The sequence below is a fragment of the Periplaneta americana genome, chromosome 1 (assembly GCF_040183065.1).
Source record: "Periplaneta americana isolate PAMFEO1 chromosome 1, P.americana_PAMFEO1_priV1, whole genome shotgun sequence".
NCBI classification, from domain to species: domain Eukaryota; kingdom Metazoa; phylum Arthropoda; class Insecta; order Blattodea; family Blattidae; genus Periplaneta; species Periplaneta americana.
Genome location: NC_091117.1, coordinates 157,771,797 through 157,785,830, shown reverse-complemented (window position 1 = coordinate 157,785,830; position 14,034 = coordinate 157,771,797). Strand labels below are relative to the sequence as shown.

At 33.5% G+C, this 14,034-nt stretch overlaps 1 protein-coding gene across 1 annotated transcript in view; it reads left to right on the top strand.

Annotated features, from left to right (window-relative positions):
* The window catches only part of Mip (Myoinhibiting peptide precursor), a 434,384-nt gene that overhangs the window by 395,051 nt on the left and 25,299 nt on the right, over positions 1 to 14,034 (top strand). The window lies entirely within an intron of this gene.

The window sequence follows — 14,034 nt, the reverse complement described above, 5'->3', positions numbered from 1 at the left end:
AAATTCCGTGCTATATGACACAAAATCTCATTGTAAAGAGAAGTAGCATGATGTAATAAAATATTATTTCGCAAGTGGAAACAGATTTCTGTTACTCTATTTGAAACTCTTTTAAAGTTCTGATGATTTATTTAAGAAATTATTGGAGTTTTTAATCAAATAATTTGTAACAGCTCTGGACAATGATTAGATTTATCATAGGCTGCCGTTCAGCTAATTGGCAACAGCTCACTGAGCTTAAAAGGACCGAAATTAAATGTGCAAAACAATTAATTATTTAGCGTTTTATCTCAATTCAGCATTCAATGACCCCATTCACAATCCATAATCATTATTATGACATCCCTTTAAAATTTCAGATGCCAGTGGTTTTTTAACATCTCTACCCATATCTTTACACGTTTTCTACAACCCGAAGAATACAATTTTGATATTATAAAATACACATTCTTTGTGTTTTTTCGTTTACTTCTGTCATTTTAAAGAAGTGAAATGCAGATTTGATTTAAAGATTTTTTACAGTATTGTTCCGTACACTTCCAGCTACCAGTATTGCGTATTCGAAATTTTCTTTCATAAACCTCATTTCAGCTGCAGTTAGCAATCTGTGTTTGCGAAGTAGAAAATCTCTTTCCCATGGACAATTCACAGCCATATTTCGACAAGTGCTTACATTTAGTAATAGTGCACATTAGAAATTTTGAAAGTGCCGGTGACAATTTACCCAGAATTGTATCTCAGTAGGTGTTTAATTAATTGATTAGTGAAAGGTTGAGAGCTATCTTGTTTAGAGATAAGATTTTCAATGTCACGATTCTCCTGTAAAAGCAGATGTTACATAATATTTCAATATTACATGGTTACTCTGCCCATTATTCGTCACGCCAGCTCTTAGGTATCCTTAATTCCTTCAAAGTAAACGATTCTATTACAAAATATGACATGAAACAACACAAAACAGTAATCTTCAGAATATGTAGTCCGTTCATGGGCAATAGTAGGCGTAACATAATTTAGTTTCCACCAAGTGCGCAGTTACGTGTATGAGCTGAAGCTAACATTACAAACAAAGGGTTTATTAAATTTAGGAGGCTGAAAGAACTATTTGCGTCAACTTTTAGCATCAAACGTTTATGCTCGAGGATAAAATGCATAAAACATTAAGCAAGTTTCTATATCTGACGTCACTCGCTTACCAATGGCAACAAGCTACTTGATATTATTATTCCATAGAAACCGCAATAAATTACGTCACACTATTCTGACATCAGTTGCTTAGCAACGGCGACGAGTTACGTCATACTATCTATAGCCGTGGCTAACGAGAAATACAGGCTACGGCACATCACATTCTTAGTCATAACATGGCCAATATTGAACAAATTTTTATATATATATATATATATATATATATATATATATATATATAAATACATGTGATTCTAATTACTAATTGGGTTATGATCTATCAATCCGATGACTGTTTCATAGAATTCATTCCTTCTTTAAAAATCATCCTCATTTAACTCTTGCACAAGATGAATTTTATATCGATGTCATTTCTGTGATTTCAACAATTTCCATACTGATAAATGACTGATATATTCAAGTGCCACCTGTCTAGCTGATTTATGAGAATTTTCGTCAATGCATAACATCATATCAAGGGCATTTTCATCAGCTGTAATTGTTTTTGGTCTTCCACCTTTTGGTTCATTCTTGACACTTCTTGTTTCATTAATTCTTTTTACAATTTTTTAAACTGTTGACTATGTTGTGTTCTTATTTGGTTATACCTCATTAAATAAACTACATACCTCTTGTTGATTTCTCTTTCTGCCACCATAACCAACCATCATTAGGATTTCTATCCTTTCTCTTTCGGAAAGCATTGGCATGATGAACAGTTTTGAACTCAGGAATGAACAGGAGTCATTGTTTATTTTCGTGATAGACTGGGGCATTGTTTGGCCTTGAATGGTTCTCATTTTGAACATTTGTTATAATTTTAAACATTGTCTGAAACAGTTATGTTATTGTTTTGTTTATTTCATGGCCTAATCCATATGAATACACACATTTATTTTGTGTTACATTATCAAAGCATTTGAAAGAACTATAACATTTACAAGAGAGTATTCATCATTTATGCTGAGTCAAACTTCTATTTTTTATGTAAAATTGACTGGAGATTTCAAATATATAAAAATATAATATAGGGTGCCATTTAAAAAAGTGTTATTTTTTGCTACACTCTGTACGTGAATCGATACTTTTGTAAGGCCACAGCCATACGTTTTAGTTGGATATCTCCAACAACTTTTGTTTTTGGTATTTTTTCATAAAGTGAATAATAAAGAGTTTTCAGCAATATTTCAGTCTTAACACACTGTATGACTGGGCTCCAATCAAAAGTAAAATAATCTTGTTACAGTGTATTAAAGTTTTCCTTCCCCATTCTTATGCTAATTCACAGTTTGAGAACATTTCAAAGCATCTACCTTTATTTTAATTGAAATAAATTTTCGTAATATTTTGTGAAAGGTACATATTTATCTTCCCATTCAGTTACAACAATGAATATTAGAAAACAAACTTTTTCATTTAGTGTGTACAACAAGATTTAAATTCTACTGTAAATTACTTATTCAACAGTCCTCCATAACAACAGAAACATATTGTCAAGGATAAAATTATAATACGATGACAATGGAGCAATATTGGAACGAGAATTGGATACAACATTGAAATATTCAAAGTGAACGTGTCTCATAGTCGATAATCTACCAAAATATTCACAAAATCTGATTGGAACTGAACCCTGATCACCGGTGAGAAACAGTCAGCTGGCCGATTTACAGCTGGGCCAAAAGCGATTTGAAACCTTGACATTTAAATGCAAATCTCTATTGATCTGAGATAAATTTGTCATCTTCATATCTAATTCATAAATCTCCAAGAATAAAAATGTGTCCTCCGTGTCGAGTCTTACTTAGAGAAGCTAAACCAATGCAAACCGGTACTTTTCTGTATTGGATAGAATGCGCTAAGAAAATGTTTAACCCTTAAATTCACAAAGTATCTTATACGATACAACAGGTTAATATATGCTATAATTTTAATAGAAGATTAAAAAAAATGGTAGGAAAATTAAATAACTAAAATTACACAATGCTATATCATTATACAACATATAAAATTTCATCATATCCCGAGGAATTTTTAGACTTTAATTCGTAACAGGTTTAATTTATGGTCTGTCACTATTTCTCTGTACATAGTGCGTGTGTTTTTCAACGAAGAGGTCCGTGGTTCAATTCTTGCCGTGAATGGAGTTTTATCTTCATTCTACGGGGCTTCGTACTTCACCCTTGTCTTGCTTTCAGACATTCAAATAAAGAAAATCTCATCCAGAGAATTGGCGTCTGGAAAGGTTCCCAAAATGATGCCTGCGTTTCCACGTTGGATGGCTATTCCTGTTCGTTGCCGTAGGTAATTGGTGCAGTGAAGGTCTCCAGTAACAGTCACCAAACTTCTACCAATTTCGGAAACTAGATCTTTTGCTTCTTTATACCAGGAGCCTAGTGTTTCGACAGTAAAGACGATGAAGATGTAATTGTCTACTAGATGTACGTATTTACGACGTTTACTGCGTACGGCAGATTCTGCTGTAGAGCTTGCGATTTTAGAAGTTGAGGGCAAGTGGGATGGAGCTGAAGTATCCACGCATGTCATATCCCACATAAGCGATTTTCCTTTGCTCCACGGGACCAAGATTAATCTATCAGGGCGCTTTCCATTCGTCCGACTAATCCCAGTGGGTTCTAAAATATCAGGGATACCAGAAGATGTTAATGCTCTCTTGATTATGTTTTTAATATTGTTGAATGTCTAGAAAAAGTCTTGACACAGCTCAGAGCATGATGACCGAAAGTGTCGATAACTTCCCCACATACACATTTATGTGGTAGGCAGATTTTGCATACAAGACGGGCATTGCGATAGTTGTTTTCTTTACAGTCCGACACGGTTTAATAAAGTAGTGTGAGAAATAAAGTTTTCCCAATATAATGGTTAATAATTCCTCACTGACTGTTCGGCGAGCGCTAGAAGTTAGTGTAATCGAGCACACACTAAGATAATAAGTGAGTATAGAGTTGAGACACAGGATTCAAACTCGCCTACCTTATTGCATAATCCAGTAACGCTTTCCTTCAAATAAATTCAAGTTAACAGCTTTTCCTTATTTCTCAGTGACGAACTAGATGTAATAATATATTTTTTTTATATTTTATGTATAATAAATTATATTACAAAATAATATAATACATTATAAAATTATCTATCAAATTCGTTTAATATTTGTATACAATATAATACAGGTATATGGTTTTACTTCTCATAGGAGTTTCGTTTTTCCATTTTCAGCGCCGTCAAATCATTACATATTTTAATTGTTGTTGGAGTCAACGTCTCAACTCTCATTATAAAGGAACTCTAGTCTAGACATTACAGTTAATGACGGATTTATTATTTCATCGGTCCAATTTATTTTATTTGAGTAAATAATGTACCTAGATGTATTAATTGTGTTATATTTCCTCTGTGTCGGCTGCTAGCTGGTGTGATGTCAGTGCCAACTACAGGCAGAATTGCACGCTCCAACTGGTTTGAAGATAATTGATACCAGTCCTGCTACATCAACAGTACCGACGCGAAGTGTCCATACTGTATAATTATCTATACGCTGGGCTGTTCATTAGTTTAGATATCAATGCCAATAAATCCGTACTATTATTTTTCTCGCGGTATATGGCATTCAAATCATTCTAACCTATCTGATGATATTTTTTCCCCCTTTTTTAAATGTAAATGAGCACAAACGCTACTTAGGTGTAAATTTTTCTGGCATTTTGTATATTTGATTCCCTAACCGTTTCAAATGTAAATCATTTTACCTTTTAGGTGTGTTTCCAAATTATTATGTAATACGCTTTGTCAAATCTGGCAACCTTTTCATAAGGGAAGCTAAATTTATTATTATTATTATTATTATTATTATTATTATTATTATTATTATTATTATTATTATTATTATATTCAGTTTTCCTTTATAGAAAGTATAGACAAATACCTTACTACAATAATACCGGACAGCTAGCAGTTCTGCGCGCGAACGACGCTGGTGCTGCTACCTAGGCGGTCGGTGTGGAGATACTCGCGAAGCAAGCTGTAATCAACTGCAATGGCTAGTTAATAGTTTTATTAATTAGTGATGTGTTAAAATGTCAGGGTGTATGTTTTCTGTTCATAATTGCTACAATTACAGTATTACAAATTGCTCCAAATCGTACTTTCGATTTCCGACAGTTCATAAAACGTGAGTCAACTAAATTCTTTATTAGGCCTAACGTCTTTGTCTCTGCGTTGATAAAACAATAAAAAATAGCATTTTTATTTAGGCTTAATAAATGAATAGAAGTTAAAAGATATTGGAAATTTTAAGGTTTTTGCAAATTAAGTTTAATGCCTTTACTAATTAATTCCAAGCATCACATTACTACCATTTTTATCTTTGCGGTTGTCAGCAATGCGTATATAAAGCGTTATTGTAAATTCATTCTTCATGTCAGAATTAATTTTGTCTCACTAAAGTAAAGAAAAAATACACAACAATTAATTGATAAAAATATGAAGCATGCAATATTTCTCATAATATGCAGCTTTGATATAAAATAATGTTACATTAATTAGGTACAACATTTCTTCAAGTGTCTCGTATATAATCCCACATTAGTACCTCACGTTTTAAACAATAGTCCGATTTCCGCTAGCTTTGATATAAAATAATGTTACATTAATTAGGTACAACATTTCTTCAATTGTCTCGTATATAATCCCACATTAGTACCTCACGTTTTAAACAATAGTCCGATTTCCGCTAGCTTTGATATAAAATAATGTTACATTAATTAGGTACAACATTTCTTCAATTGTCTCGTATATTATCCCACATTAGTACCTCACGTTTTAAACAATAGTCCGATTTCCGCTAGCTTTGATATAAAATAATGTCACATTAAATAGGTACTATTCAACATTTCTTCAATTGTCTCGTATATAATCCCACATTTGTACCTCACGTTTTAAACAATAGTCCGATTTCCGCTAGCTTTGATATAAAATAATGTTACATTAATTAGGTACAACATTTCTTCAATTGTCTCGTATATTATCCCACATTATTACCTCACGTTTTAAACAATAGTCCGATTTCCGCTAGCTTTGATATAAAATAATGTTACATTAAATAGGTAGGCCTACTATTCAACATTTCTTCAATTGTCTCGTATATAATCCCACATTTGTACCTCACGTTTTAAACAATAGTCCGATTTCCGCTAGCTTTGATATAAAATAATGTTACATTAAATAGGTAGGCCTACTATTCAACATTTCTTCAATTGTCTCGTATATAATCCCACATTTGTACCTCACGTTTTAAACAATAGTCCGATTTCCGCTAGCTTTGATATAAAATAATGTTACATTAAATAGGTACTATTCAACATTTCTTCAATTGTCTCGTATATTATCCCACATTAGTACCTCACGTTTTAAACAATAGTCCGATTTCCGCTAGCTTTGATATAAAATAATGTTACATTAAATAGGCACTATTCAACATTTCTTCAAGTGTCTCGTATATTATCCCACATTAGTACCTCACGTTTTAAACAATAGTCCGATTTCCGCTAGCTTTGATATAAAATAATGTTACATTAAATAGGTACTATTCAACATTTCTTCAAGTATCTCGTATATTGTCCCACATCAGTACCTCGCGTTTTAAACAATAGTTCGATTTCCGCTATGTTAATATTTGTATTTGTGGACGTAATTCCACGCCGCTCCCCTAGATGTCTAGTCCGCGATATTTCGCACTCACGTCAATGCTGGTAGTATACAGCTGTCCGGTATTATTATAGTAAGATATTTGGTATAGAAGAATTACTGAAATGATATACTTCCAACATCCCTCAGATCAAAAAATAATGTTCCTTGTACGCAGCCTGTACGTCTTTCTGTCTGTGTTTTCAACTGTTCATTTTGTGGCTAATTGACTATATGGCTGTCTTATCTATCTGCCCATCAATATACCTGACTGTGTCTGGGAAACCTTTTTGCTAAGCTAACAGTCGACAAGTCAATATTGGAGACGATAGATCTAGTTACGTGAGCTTTAAACCAGATGACTGTTTGTCTCACTCCGGAATTCGTTGCCGCACTGCAGAGACTGAAAGAATTTGAGGGAGAAAATTTCGGAAAGACGACGTAACCTCTTAGAACGAGCAAGAAGTGTAGAGACGTCAAAAAAAGAGTATTGCACGATAACTGTTTACATCCCAGAGTAACATCATTCCTATCAAAGGATAGCACGACAAAATTATGACAACCTAACTATTAAATCGACGTGATTGCTTGTAGATCATAGAGAGGGATGTGGAGTAAGAGAGGTATGCAAGGTGGAACGCAACCTCTGCACCAAAGTGAAACTTATACAGAATGTTTCCGAGGTGGTGTTACTAACTTTCAGGGATGATGGCGAAGCGCACATGTATCAATTTGAGATAAGGAACCATGGTCCGGAAATGACTGAGTCGAAAGTTATAAGCAAAAATAGTGTGTGGAAATGGAATTGTAATTTCGTACCACGTGCCCTTCTTCCCTTAACTTTTGGAATAGTCGTGGAAAAATGATATGGGCCGGATGTCTCCTACGTGGGTACTTGGACGCCGATACAATCTGTGAGCTTGTCTACTGTTCCCATTGGCTCAGCCGTATTCGAAAATCAGGTCTGCTTATTCCGCTCTCGTGTACTCCTCCATTTCACTAAGACTGATCGACTGGACACTGCAACTTGTACACATACACTGCTGTCTACAGACGTGCATATCAGGACCGATCATGTCCGTTACACATTGCGCTATCTGCATTCCTTTAGTGTAGTTTCCTGTCCCTATCCCTCAGACAGAGCATTGAATGGAATACTGTAAGTAGACAACGTAAACAACGTCAGATGAATACAGTATGTGTAAGATGTACAGAAAAATACACATAAAACTATTTCATTTCCACACAACTATTTTAGCTTGTAACTATTGACTCGGTCATTTCCGGACCAGGGTTCGTTATCTCAAATTGATACATGTGCCCTTCGCCATCATCCCTGAAAGTTTGTAACACCACCTCGGAAACACCCTGTATAATAGATCATGAGGAGAGGTTTGAAAACTCGAAAAAAAGATTTTTGTAACATTTACCTTCTTAGAGGAAATCGTTCTGTTTCTATGAAGCATTTGGCAACATCACGGCTACTGTAATAACTCTAGGAAGAGCTACCACCCATCCCTTACCTTCCTCTCTCCCTCTGCTGTACTCCGTCTCACGCACTCAACAATGCGCTACTTTGCAAGATTTATTTAAACGATTTTCGCAATTATTCAATTTAAATTCATGGCTAAATGGTTTGATTTACAAAAAAAAAAAAAAGACTCAATACTTTAACTATTCACATTATTTTTACCTATCTGCTTCAATAGCAATCACCCATTTCTCTCGGGCCGTTACCGCAATAGAGCGCTGCAAACATTGGGCAAATACAATTTTTTTCTGCTTAACGGTGCTTCATCGAAGGAAAAGTCTAATAAAAGTTTTGTTATACTTCACATGCAGAATCATCTCTTAAATTTTGGTGCATCTGTTCCCTTTCACCCTGCATAAGTAGCTCTCAGTAAGAGGAATTATAGAATTTAAGTAGGCTGGACAGGAATAAGTGCAGCATAAATTGAAAAAAATTAAATGACTGGCATTCGCTTTCATTCCAAATGTAAATACTGTAATTAAGATAATAAATTCGTTGCACTTATACTTAAAGGTGGAAAGGCGAAAACATTTATGACGGTTAAGCAGCTAAGTGTACGTAAAATCTGCGGAATAGATAACATCGGCATTTAGGCTACTGTTCTTACCTGCAGAAATTGAAATGAGTAATGAATCTTATAGGCCTATAATAATTGTAAAAATAAATCGAACAGTTGATTTTATCATTGCCTTTTATAGTTTCATTTCCGAATGTTATTGCAGTAAGTAAGTAGGTGATGTTTCGACAATAATGATTGTAAATTATTTTATATTATCTGATAACGTGGTTGTATATACAGAAAAGTTTCGTTCTAAGTCTAAAAAACGTAATAACTTAATCTGAATAAAAGAAGCGGAAATGACAGGAGAAACAATTAAAACGGACGCAATCACTTGTCCTTACAAGGGTATTTGCGGCTATGAGAAAGAATCTATGTGAGCTCCAGGCCTTTTAACTGCTTATTTCACTCGTTTTAACCGTTCTGTTCAAGGAACTTAAGAAAATATCTTTAAGGGGAGGCAGAGGTGAATATTTCAAAATCCACAAAATTTATCCGATTTGTTTGAAATTGATCATGGATACTAAGTATGTTATTAGCAGGGAAAGGATTTATATGTAAATACATATTTACTTATAAAGCTAATATAATTTATATTTTGCATTATCTTTATGTTTCACAATGTGTAGGGTTGAAAAATCCTACTTTTATTTTCCATATTTTTCCATATTTTAGAGTTTAGTACATATTTTCGTTAATTTCCATATATTTTCCATATTTCATATAAAACAGTCCATATTATATTAGGTTTAACAATAAAACAAAACAAAATTCCATTAACTTTTAAAAATACATTTCAACAATAGAGATTTAAACACATGTTCAGTAATCCCTTTAACATCAGAGTTATTTGAAAATTAGCAGTCCTATCAACAATGGGAAAGTAAGTTACAAAACTGTATTAATTTAATTTAAAATTTTTAACAGACTTCAGTTGTGCAGCTCAACAGTTAAATGCCAGTCAGAGTACACATAGGTTCAGTTTTGTAAATCATACTATAAAGACGGTAAATATGCCAAAAGTACGTCATTCAGTCAATTTAAAATCAAAACTAACAAGTTACATTTCAGAATTTAAAGAAGATGGTTTATCAACTGACAATAAAATATTATTTTGTAATTTGTGTCAGTGTGCAGTATCATCTACACAAAAGTTCCTGGTGCAACAACACATTACAACTAGTAAACATCAGGCCAACAAACAACTAAATTCCAAGCAGAGACAATTGTTTTTAACACAACCAACAACATCGAATGTAAGATCTGAGTTTAACATCGACCTGTGCCGTTCTCTCATCTCTGCTGATATTCCTCTCTACAAACTAAAGAATAAGGTCTTCAGGGAATTCCTTGAAAAATATACTCAACATACAATCCCGGATGAGTCAACACTTAGGAAGACGTATGCTCCATCCATCTACGATGAGACAATACAGAAGATAAGAGATGAAATTAAAGATAGTTCAATTTGGGTTTCCATTGATGAGACTCCCGACAAAGAAGGTAGACTTGTTGGTAATGTAGTTATCGGTTTGTTAAGTGAACAATATTCTGAACGAATTCTTTTACATTGTGATGTTCTAGAAAAGTGCAATAACAAAACTATAGTTAAACTGTTCAACGAAGCTATGGGTATCCTGTGGCCAAAGGGTATTATGTACGATAATGTGTTATTCTTTATTAGCGATGCTGCCCCTTATATGGTCAAAGCTGGACAAGCATTATCTGTTGTATATCCTAAATTGACTCATTTTACTTGTGTGGCGCATGCATTTCATCGTGTGGCAGAAGTGGTCAGAGACAATTTCCCTAAAGTAGATTTGTTGATTTCATCAGTGAAAAAAGTATTTCTCAAAGCTCCCAGTAGAGTTAACGTGTTGAAAGAAATGTACCCTGAAATTCCATTGCCACCAAAGCCAATTTTAACTAGATGGGGTACATGGCTAGAAGCAGTTGAATATTATGCCGAACATATAGACTCTATTAACAATGTTCTCCTTGCATTGGACTCTGAAGATGCAGTCTCAATTGATACTGCGAAAACAGTTACCTGTGACATAAGTGTGAAGAATGACTTAGCTCACATTCAGCATACATTTTCATGCATCATAAAAACGCTCAAAAGTCTCCAAAATAGGCACCTTTCACTATCTGAAAGTTTTGAAATTATAAATAGTACTGTGGAACAACTGAATCGTGGTAGAGGTAAAGTTGCAGATGCAGTAAGAGCTAAGGTGGACACTGTACTTTCAAAAAACCCTGGATATGAAGAACTACAAAAGGTTGTTGCTGTGATGAGTGGTGAATCAACAGTGAAGATTAACTTGGACTTATCCCCAGCAGACATTGTGAAATTGAATTATGTACCAGTTACTTCTTGTGACGTCGAACGCTCTTTTAGTCAGTATAAATCTATCCTCAGAGACAATAGAAGAAGATTCACTTTTCAGCACTTGAAAGAAATGTTTGTAACCTATTGTTATGGTAACAGACAATAAAAATTGTGTTTTGTTGAAACTACATTGGAAGATAAGGTACGTCCATTATATTTTTTGTTTAGTTTGATTAAAATGTACCAATATTTAACGTACATAGTCATTTTTTTATAATTTTAAGTCCATATTTAATTCCATATTTTGGTAAAAATCCATATTTAATTCCATATTTTGGTAAAAATAACTACATATATATTTACATATTTCATATATTTTTAGTCCATATAAATCCGTTCCCTGGTTATTAGTAATGGACGTAACAAGTTTCAACTTTCTAAGTACAATACTTCTGTAAATATTAATAATTTTATAAAACTTTATATCGTTCGATATATAATGCTCCATGCACCATATTGTAAGAAATTTTCAATATTTCTTTTTATTTATAAGTTCAGAGAAGGTATATAATTAATGATAAGTATTAGTTTATTATGGGAATAATATGTATAGTAATACAGTTATCTTGGTTTTAATTTCATACTTTTAAGGGCACAAAATCAAAAACTAACATCGGAATATCAAAATAAAGATAATAAAAATGGAAAAAACCAAATTTTCATTTTTTCTTCAGTTTTGTTCGAAAATTTCACCTCTGCCTCCCCTTAAAAACAAAAACCACGCATAAATAACTCGAAATTCTCTACATTATTCATATCACAACATGAATGTACTTTCTTCGAAATGTGAGAAATCTTATAGGAAGTAGCCTATAATATTCACAATGAAGTTACTGCCCAACACATTTTTGAGATTGTGTGATACCACCTTGTCTATTTCACCATTTATACTCTATAGAATTCAATTAAATTCCTTTTCAGCAGCCTAATTTTGATCAGAGTAGTCTGATCAATCTTATACCAGACTGTTTTAAGTTGCAGCCGCTATCAATAAATACCAGACTCAGCTCATCAGATGAAATAATTTTTTTTTGTTGTTGAAGGGTCATTATGATCCACCACTGTGGCCATTTCTGTTACATTGTGCTAAACCCCTATTTTGGCGCATTCTCAATGCATACCAATTGACTTCGCGTAGATTCGCTGAGTATTCAGACTTCGAGGAGATAATTCAGCTAGTCTCTTATTTATATGTTTATTTGTATGTTCCATTTACTTCTGTATTCTATTATATATATATATATATATATATATATATATATATATATATTTCTTATTTAACGAAAACATGTTTAATTCCTACCTTTCATCTTCATTTCTCCTTCTGTCCATTAACCTATACCCTGTCACTGATCGCAAACATTTCTGGATTAGTTTACAATCATTTGTTTTGTTAGTGTCAAGCAGCGTTGCCAATCCTGAGGCTTGACTGGATTGCATAATTGGTTCCAAATTATCGTACTTTTGATTGGAAGATTGTACACTACGTAAATAACATAGGCCTATTTTGACTATTTTACCTAAACTCCCTTTACATTATTTTATTTAAACGATTTTTTAAAATTCTTATAAGAAAATGTATTATTAAAAATTGAATATCAGCGCATAAAATTATTTTTAAACACTTTGTCGTCTCCTTATCTTGGGAGGATTCTCATAAGGATCAACAACAGCAGGAACAGAAGAGCCAGAACCTACATCTAGCTCTTTTACAGTTTATTTCATCAGAGCAAAACCAAGTTTTAAATTAAGGAATTGTTTATCATAATTTTCTACAATTTTATTTCCGTCCTGTATATTTAGGTACACCAGAAGTAGAGTTTTTGGGAGTAGGACCTACTAGGACCACTACCTTCTGATTCCATGGCCACTATTTCGCGACAAAACCTATCACAATGACACTTGATTTCTTATTACCCGTGCACTACCACGAAACACGACTGGCACAAGCAAGTACTATAACAGACTGCCTTGCTCCTTTGTAGGACAAAATAGGCCCATATTTTTAATATGTTTATTTCCTTTTTCTCTTGTGGGGTTCTCAAAACATTACAACCAACTTATTAGTTATTACATTCTTACGTGGCAACAGTAATTATGTTTAGACTATTGAGAGGATTGGAGAGACCATTTCTCTGAGATATTTGGAAATAAACAAAGGAATGTTTGTCAGCATCATTTTTGAATAGCCACAAGTAATGGACACTATGTGATTCCTTGTCGCTATAATAACGTTTACCAAAATTAATCTGTTATGTCGCCTGGACCTGGAGACAATGTTTGTAGAAATACGTTTGTGACAGTCGACTGTACAGTACTTGTAACGCAGAAGTGCTACAGACAGAAACTAAGGTAACCGGGAGTAATAAGGCCCACCAAAGAAATAAAACGTTCTTTCTTTGAAATGAAAACGTTCAGAAATTTTTAAACAATAGAATAGTATACCCTTATAGTTATCCTAAATTATTTTACTTCAAATAAATATTCAGACAGACACATAAAAGCTGTGAGCAATGAAAATTAACATCATGTCACTGGGCCTTATATCCTGCTGTGACATAATAAGGCCCACAATAAAGAATATAAGTATTGAACACAATTTGGGCATACAAAATCTTCAGTTTTTTCCTCAGTGAGACCTACACATTCCTCGTGCAC